We start from the raw sequence: 9,943 nt of genomic DNA on the forward strand, positions 1-9,943 counted from the left end.
AGTTCTACTTTCACGGGGTGTGTTTATTTTACAGGTGAACTAGAGGTACCAATGGGCCCTTAATGTCCCACATGCTGGTACTTGTGGTTCTCCAAGTACCACCATTTGGGGGAAGCTTGCTGGGACCTCTAGTTCTACTGTAAAAGACAATGTTATTATATCTATTTTTATACACAATCAACCCGGCACCTACCACCCAGGGGTGCCGGGGATAGCCCCAGGCTGTCAGCCCAGGCCTGGGGTACCTTGGAGAAAGGCAATCCCTTTATTGGGGAGATCCCCAACTCCCCAGGGATCCTCAGCATGGGCTGACTAGTGGTCAGGTACAATGCTTTGGCCAGGAGACCCAGTGAAAGGGTTCCCCTGGCTGTGGCATTATACCCCCGCTAGAAAGAGTCCGGTGCTGGTTATGAAAAATACAGGGGACCCCTATTAATTTTGTCTCCTGTATTTCCAAAACCAGGACTACCTCACTGAGCTCAGTGCTGGTTGTACAAAATACAGGGCACCCCTATGTCTTTTGTTCCCTGTGTTCACAACCAGGACTGTCTCTGAAAAGCCCTGTGCTGGTTGTGCTTTTTTATTTAATTTTTTTATTTGAACACTTTACAAGCTTTTAACACAGATGCATGCACAGATCTCACTGATTTGTGCATGCATCTGTGTCATTCATACCTGCTCATGCTAAAATCGCAAGCATGAAGCAGGTCTATTAATTTGGAGATTTGTAATTAGTTTTTAAGTTGGATTTGGTGTTAGATTTGTACATTAGCATGCAAAATCGAACATTAAATCACTGTACAAAATCGAACCAAATCTAATTCGATTTAGAAAAGGCTTCTAAAATCTAATTTTAGTAAATGTGGGATTTTGACAGGGATTTGTACTTTCGAAGTGAGTTAAATCGAACATAAACTCTAATGCAAAATCAAACTTTGATAAATATACTACTTGGTCTCACAACACTTCCGGTTTTGAATCTGAGAGTTGGTAAACCTATTGTAGGTTACTTGAGCTGATTGGGGACTATTGGTGGCATTGAAGTGGCAACATGGATATACAGAATATGATGTTACTTCCAGTTATGAGTCCCAGATGGAATGCAGATTGTTTGCAAATGGCTATTTTTACAGCAAAAGAGGATCAGTGAGACAGCACTGTATACCTTGCTTGGAAGCTGAGTGACTGATGTGACTTGATGTGATGTTGTTATTAATGCAGTCTTGATAAACATTTCAATTGGCTTTGGTATGAATTCTTCTGAACATTTATGTGGAACTTTTGTGAATATATATATATATATATATATATATATATAAATCTTTTTTTTGCAGGGTAAATAATGCCTGCTTTTGCATGTAGCTCGCAAATGCTGGACAGATTTATTTTGACACTGCAATTTATATAAGAGTCCCTCTCAAATCTAAATCTCTCTGCGCGTATTAAATCTGCTCCCCAAGATTATACATCACTGGATAGTAGTCACATGTAGAATGGTCTAGCTGAAGCTGCTTCTGCACAGAACCCAGAGTCAAACCATTTGGGACTCTTGCCATCCTCTTCCTTAAGCCTTAATACATTTGAAAGGTTGTGTATTACTGTGATGAACTGCATGTATAATATATCTGTATTGTATATACTTAACTAAATGTACAGTATACCACAGAGTTTATTTGAATCCACGTTTTGGGAGGTAAAACTTTGCTTTTTAGCAGAGCTACAGTGGAATTGTCAGGCTAACAATGCAGGAGAATAACCATGCACTGGTTATCATTATTGCCTCAAAGGGCTGGGCCCTGGGTTCAGATTCAGCTAGGGCCCTGTCGACAGTATATGGAGTTTGTATGTTCTCCCTGTTTTTATTGGTTTCCTCCCATATCCAAAATACATTAAATGAGCAGGCTTGAATAATTTTGTATTCTCTGTAAAGTGCTATATAAATTTATGTCAATAAATAGACTGTTAATAAAAATGATGAACAATGCACTTTAGCTTCTTGATTTCCATCTGAAAATATCAGTTTAAGGGACCTTTAAGTGTTTTCATTTATAAGGGAAGCCTACAGAAACCAGTCATGTTCATAATGTACCCAGTCAGTGTTACAATATAACCAGTCTGTGACACCATGTTAGAAAGTAGCTTGAACAGCCCTGCAGGTGATTAAAACAACATAAATGGGTCTGGTGGAGAGGCAGAACAGGGGCCTGTGTGTCTTAATGGAGCATCGCAGGAGATCCGGCTATTTAATGTTCTATTTTCTTTTATTACGCCTGCAAGATGTATTTATGCTGTGTGAGCTGTATATGCAGCCTCTGCATGGAGCTGTGACAGCCTGCTGAGAGGCTCCTTCATTAGGTAACCCACTTCCCTGGAATACAGGAGGGATTGAGAGATTAACACATATTTGGGAGCAGCTGTGAAGAATGTAAATTGCCAGTTTAGTATGGAGGGGGTTTCTGTGGGAGCAGAGGCCACGGGAGGAAATGTTGACTTTGGACCAATGCAAAAGAGTCCACGAGCGACAAAGCTTCTCATTCACTTCCTAATATTTATGAGGTTTGCTCTGCCTCATACTCTGGCACTGACGCCCATTGCTCCGTACGTGTTCTCTGTAATTACTGTCACACTGCCCTCCAATTTGTTCAGGCTATAAACTAAGGGGACGCTGGACTCTTCTGTTTGCTTTTTCCAGTAAACCAGCAATCAGAGGGAATTCATAGTGTTCTCAGCTGCCTAGGAAATGTGATTGATGCTGCAATGCTCTGCATCTGTAGTCTTAATGCCATTGTTCAAAAAAGGTGACACGGTATTGAGAAGCTGCCATTGTCACTATTGTGTGTGTCACTTTCTATATTTACTACACAAGTATACTTACTATACTAGTTTTCTGAATCCATGTATTTTAATGTTAAGTTTAGGAAAGAATGCTACTCCGGAATTCACATGTGAGCCATTTCCAACAGAGTGCTACCATGACGTGTCTCTTTGTTGAGTTCAGACAGCAAGATAGATACAAAAAAACCCTCAGCTTTTAGGTTATACTATATACTATAGAGGTTTTACAAAATAATCTTTATTCCTTATGCACTTAGCCACATCTATAATATGATTAGGCCCAGCTGGCCAGGTTGTCTTACTGAACAATTGTAAAGGCCAGAACTTCTAAACTATGGTTAATTACGGGAAAGAATCAGTTGATTATTGTGGTGATAAATATTGACTAATCACTCTGCCTTAAAACTACTTCAGTTTCCTTTTGAAACACAGGCAATATAGAACCTCTTCAGAGAATTAAGCTTTGGGTAAAGAAGAAATAACCCCAGAAAGATAGGTACTTCAACATTCCTAGGTGACCAATTAAGCTAACAGCAAACAAGCTAGGAGATGAGTACTGGTAAAGGGGTTTTGCAGAAAATAAGGTATTTCTTTTCTATATAAACTTTCCATATAAGACATCTCAAGACACATTCCAGTGGACATTTTATCCAAGGGTACTCAAATATGAGTTTGATAACAAACAAGAGCATACATTGAATGGAGATAACAAGCAAGAGGGGAAAGACCTATACAGGGTGTTAAATTCAATAAGTCTCCAAAAGCCACATAATAGGTCACCTTTTGGCACTAAAGGGTTACCGATTTTCCCAACTCTCTTGGGGAAATACAAAAAAGCCCTTGAGAAAACAGAACACAATTATTTGAGGCTGCTTAATTGGGAGAGAGATAATTAGGGTAGAGCTCGTAAGCAGAGAACACAAAGCGTTTAGCTTTGAACGGAAAGAGAAGCTAATAATTACTTAGACAAAAGACAAGCTTAGGAGGGCACAATATGATTGAAAAAAGAGGGGATTTTAGGAGGGGAAGAAAAAGGGACTGTGGGAAGTTGTTTAACCCCTTTTGTACATATTTGTTTGTGCATTCCTACCACGCAGATTAGACTTGTAAACATTTATAATTGAGTTCTGCTTTAAAAATTTGATTTTGTGACAGTTCTAACTATAAAATGGGGTAAGTATGGCGTTTCCAATAATTCTTTGCCTGACTGCATGATAAACCTGTACTACCATTGTTTTTAAACATATTATTGTAGTAGTTTCTGATGCTAAATGTTGTTCTATATATTTTGCAGAGGCCAAATACATTATTTTCACTAGACTAAAAACATATTAATGCTGTATTGCAATCGGTGCTTGTGGGTGAGGCATTGACAAAGCAGATGTGATTGTCCAATACCAAGAGAGGTTATTCACAGGCGCTGAGATGTTCTGTTTTGCCTAGCAGCTACAAAATAGGGCTAGTCAGACCCTTACAAACATATAAATACAAGGGAAAATAAGTAGCGCTAGTATGGTGTATGGGTCCAATGGAAATGATATGGAAGAATTCCCAAGTCAACATGAACTTTTTTTGGTGGGTCCGGTAAGTTGGTCCAGGCTTTAGCAGGTATAGCAGTGGCAGTTTGATAAGTCACTTGTGGGTGAGGCTGGGTCACCTGCAAGTGACTTATGAAACTGCCATTGGCCCCATACACCGTATAAATTTGAGGACTCCAAAAGCTGCATATGGACTTTATGCGAATAGGAACATTCCTCTGTCTGTGAAGGACCTGGTAATTAGGACAGTCCCTTTGCTTTCTCACATGAGAGTGACATTTATTTCAATCTGATTGGTGTGGATTCTGGATCCGGAAAGTGTTTATAGGAACAGGCACAATATGTGCTGACAAAGTAGATGTAGTGTATTAAGATCCACTCTAATATACAGTAAGTGCAACGTGCCTAATTCAGAATCTAAGAAAGCAATGACAGGAAGCTAGTAAGCTGGGTAAGGCCAGTAGCCTTAATCATAGACAATATAAATAGCACATAGTAAGAGAGCAAGTAAATTGCTAAGTTAAATTAATGTTCACACTGCATATTTTATAGGGCCCCCAAGCCATCCCCAGCTCTGTTCACTCATTAACTTCACATCCACCTAACAAGAGCTACACACACCCCATGTCTTGCAACAGTTTTGCTTTTAGGGCATGCTAAAACTGTGGCAGGGCATGCTGGGATGTGCAGTTCCACAACAGCTGGAGGACTACATGTTGAATACCCCAATTCCATAGGCTGCAAAAGCAGAAAAAAAGGTAATTTTTTTCCTCCAGGTTCCAGAACTATTCTGTTTGGTTAAAGTTGCTCCAGGCACTTCATTGCTTCACACTCATAGGTGGATTCTGTGTAACTCTTTGAAAAAGCCTCCGTGGTGGCAAAACATGTCAGAAAATATACCCCAAATATTCTGACATCCTGAAGGACTGACCTGCTGAATTAAGCATTTGTCACGCTGTTTTGGATTTCCATTGTGCCAGCTGCTAAAGAGACTCCTGCACTGCTTGCTGTCCAACTGGCTTATATATTGACCACTTGATCCGGACATCATTTATTCACCTATAGCCAGCCACAGATGAGCGGCTACCTCGATTGCTAGACCGCAGGATTGTGCACACGCAGCAGCCGTAACTTGCAGCAGGAGCGCTGGGACCTGTGATCTCATGCAGGTCCAGGTAAGACAATAACAGCGGCTGACTCACCACACAGAGTGGCATTTCTGATACAACCTTGGAAACAGGATAGATATATCCTTAGCAGGATTTTAAGCTGCACGTGACACACCATCTCCAGCCTCCACGGTCACCACACCATCCCTGGCGGGAACGCCAGTCTCTGGAACCACAGCAGAAGCATCTGGAAGAAAAACGGACAAGGGAGCGACCGTACCAGGCACAGCAGATACCAAACTGTTCCCGGAGGGAGCAGATGCTATAGCAAACCCACTATCCAAAGCAGCAGGGCCTGCCCCCCCCCAAAGTATCCAACAAAGCATCCCCCTGCGGGTACCAGAGACTGATGTAATCCTAAAGTTGGTGCTAAAATCTGCAGGAATTGCACCGACAGGGGTGCCAGCTGACTCCCCAATTGCTGCAAATCAATCACCGGCACAGATGTCCCTACTACTGGCATAACCTGTAGCCTACGAGTAGCGGTGTCACAGCAGAAGCCATGGCAGACATTAAAACTGAAATCGGGGAAGGAGCAGCTGACGTCGCACCTGCAGCAGCGGATGCAGGGGCAACCACGCCAGGCACCGGAGGGATGAGGTGAGGCGCCAAAGAAGGTGCCGCAGAAAGAGGGAGAGCTCCCGCCACCACATGCGCATATGTCAGAATCCTCCCCTAAAAAATTTCCGCAGCACCCACCTCAGCACCCAGGAGTGCAACCCCCCCACCAGCATTAAGGCTAGCTCCCAAAGGAGTCTGCCCAACAACATAGGGATCAGATGACCTCTGACTCCTAAAACAAACACGGCGGGACCCTGCCTCAGGCAACTCCAGATCCTCTAATGTGTCCCATTAGGCCTGAGTCCCCAGGAGCCATCTGAGTTCATAACCATAACGCAGGGTGAACTGCACATTGCAGACACCCTGCTGCGGCATACTGGAACAGCAAGTAGAGCTGAGTCACGACCCGCTACCCTCCGACCGCCGGAGCAGCGTGACGGCCGCAAATCTGTGGAGGGAGCCCTCTGGCCATCGGGGCCCCTCGAGCACCCTCCCCGCTATTATCGTCGCCCTCAAGGTAATGGCCGGGCAGGGAAACATGGCGCTGCGGGCGGGACATGGCACACAAACACCCCAAGTAATTTTACCAGACAAAAAGACAGAATAGACAGAAAAGATAAGGAAAGGCAGAGTAAGAACAGAAGGGGAGGGCAGAGAAAGAAAAAGGTATAATGAGATAAAGAAGGAGAAAAAAGGTAAATCACGAAACATGAGAAGAAATAAGAGAAAAGCAGTCAGAAACGAGGAACAAATGGAACAATTGATTTATTTAAACCACAAATACTGCACCTGCTCCAACCGGTTTCACAGCCAGAACATACTGAAATGGATGCTGCAATAACTCTACAAAATGGCTGACAACCCACCTAACCCCGCCCCATTTTATCTCCCTAATAAACCTTAACCCCTGATTGTCTGGAGGCATACCAACAGACTAGGGCAGTGATTCCCAACCTCTGTCCTCAAGGGACACTAACAGTCCTGGTTTTGGTGAAATCCAGGTTTGAGCACAGATGGTTAAATCAAAATAACTGAGGTACTAATTAAGTCACCTGTGCTCCAGTATGGCTATCCTCAAAACCTGGACTGTTAGAGTGCCTTGAGGACTGTGATTGGGAACCCCTGGACTAGGGGGTTTAATTTAACTGCTTGCATATAAAATGCATTCCGTCTCTCTTCTATCTGGGCACCAGTTACACACCTATTTCCTCAGTAAATGTGACATCCCTCCCAAAACTGTGACAATCAGGACAGATACCTCAAATAGGGACTATTCTACCTAAATTAGTATATACTGTAGCTTAAAATTGCATGCCCCTATACTGTAGGAAGCTTTCCTTGATATATATTCTTATTGTTCGGGTAGAATACAGTTCTGTTGGGCACTGTCATCTGTTGGTGGGAGGATAGAACTCCTGGGTAATCTATATGACACAATGGTGTGCTCACATAGGGCCTTATTCAGACCTGCTCGTGAGCGCATAGCGCTCGCAAGCAGGTCGATGATGTGGTACTGCTGCGTTCGTGCGCCGCGCGCATGCGCAAGCCCCGGAGCGAGAGAGAAATACAGAGGTGTATCTAGGGGCCCGATTGCCCCTGGCAAACTAAGGGATTGGCGCCCCCCTCCAATGACTGCTTCTACTAAAAAAAAAAAAAAGCACACACACACTGGGAGTAGTTTAATTCACACATGTGAAGAAATAGGGAGAGTATAATTTTTATTTCTCTTTGTAATATATATATATCTTTTATAGAACTTACTCCATTGCAAACCACTATATATAAATTTATTTATGCAAAAAAACACAGGAAAAGCTGAAAAACATTGAATCAAAAACAAATAAAATGCACTATGGGTAACATAATTTACATATATCAAAATTGGGCTACCTATACTGCATTACGCTTTTTAACAACTGATACCTACACTCCACCTTTAATTTACTGGGATGATAGATCTTTCATATTTTCCCACAAAAGAATGAAGTCAGTCCATATGGATCATGTCTTATTCCCATCACAGGGTTAGCCACCACCTAAAAAGATCATAGCCAGTCCCCCAAAATCCCCCTATCGCCAGGGAAAGCACCTGTCTGTGCTGCCAATAGGGCTCTTCCCCCATTGATAAATATGGTTTTTCAAATAGGAAACATTGGGTAAATGTGGAGTCTCCACATATCTATATTAGAGATGTGGTTAAAATACCAACAGAGGGGATTCCGGTGGTCAGAATGCCAGCGCCAGAATCTTCAGGAATGTACAGTGGTCTTGCTGGGATCCGGTCACAAACCTGGCAAAGTGGATGCTGGCGCTTAGAATACCGGCACCGGAATCCCGGCAACTGTCAGAATCCCGGCACCAGCATCCTGACCGCCGGAATCCCGATGGTAAGTACTGGGGTTAGGGGGAAGGTTAGCGTCATGGGTTAGGGTTGGGCACTAGAGGGAGGGTTAGGTTTAGGGTGTGGGAAGGGGGAGGATAGGTATAGGCACTAGGGGGGAGTTTAGGGTCAGACACCGGGGAGGGAGGGTTAGGGTAGGGAGAGGGTTAGCATACAGTACCAATGAACAAGTGTCGAAATGTTAACCGTTTTGAGATGCCGGCATCAGGATTCTAATTGCCGGGATCCCGAGCGCTGGCATCTCATACTGATTCCTTAATTTGACCTGTGATGAAGCTCAGTTTTCCCTATTTATTATTCTGGAACAGGAAATGTTTCCTAAAAAAAACAACAACAATTGAGTGGTCAAAAACACTGTCTATGGTATAATAATGGCATTCCTCTATATCCTGAGAGAACCGTACAGATGTATTCTTCTAATTCCTCTCAAAATAAAATACAGGACAAAAGAAAACCAATGTAAAATATCATCAGGACATCAACAAGGGATTTTGCTTTTATATCTGCACTCACCTAAACGTGTGAGATATGTGCACTAAATGGTTTCTTTGCCTTTCTTATCAGCAATAGGAATGCTTTAGAAAGAAATCCTCTCTACCATACACAATGAAAACTCCTATGCTCTTTTCTTTAGGAATAACACCCAGCTGAAATCAGGTGAAACCGTATCTCAAAGGGTAACTTTGAACAAGGATCATCCTAGGAGATGACCTAACCTGGTGAGTATTCACTGATGGCTTCCTACTGATTTCACAGCCAACATCAACTCCCCTCTATGTGATAGTGACTTCCAAGGTAATTATTTGTCATGATCCAATTCATACAATAAAAATATAAATATAGTATTTATTATAAAAATTAATCCATAGCAAATTCCAATTCATAAAAAAATATTGGTAAAGAACTGGTGCTCCTGGGTGCATTGGACTAAGCTGCAGTTTGGGGTTCGTACTTTATCACTTTTCAAGGCTTAGTACATCTCCCCCAGTGTGTGGCCATACACTAGGGGAGATAAAGCCTTGGAGAGAGATAAAGTGATGTGAGTTAAAGTAGCAACAAATCGGCTCCAGTCATTTTAACACAGCGACTTTATCTCCAAGGCTTGATACATTTACCCCACTGTAAAATAACTCACAGTGTATTACCATTATATCTGCTGGTTTAATGCTGTCAAATGAAATGTCTGTTGGTCTTACAGACATTTTGGGCGGGAAGCATGACGCATTGCGATTTGAATGTGATGCATCCCACCACTCATCACAAGTATAACGGCATTTATTAATGCCGTATGCTTGAAAAGAAATCACAAAGGACAGCTCTCCCGGTAAGAGCTCTCCCAGTAAGGGCTGTCCTTTGCGATAGAAGTACGTCCGGGTTTATGACCAAGAAGTCCTTCTGCACACACACCACAGGGGTTGCTGGGAGGGATCCTTCTCAGG

The sequence above is a fragment of the Taudactylus pleione genome, unplaced genomic scaffold, assembly GCF_031769625.1.
Source record: "Taudactylus pleione unplaced genomic scaffold, aTauple2 ptg000111l, whole genome shotgun sequence".
NCBI classification, from domain to species: Eukaryota; Metazoa; Chordata; class Amphibia; order Anura; family Myobatrachidae; genus Taudactylus; species Taudactylus pleione.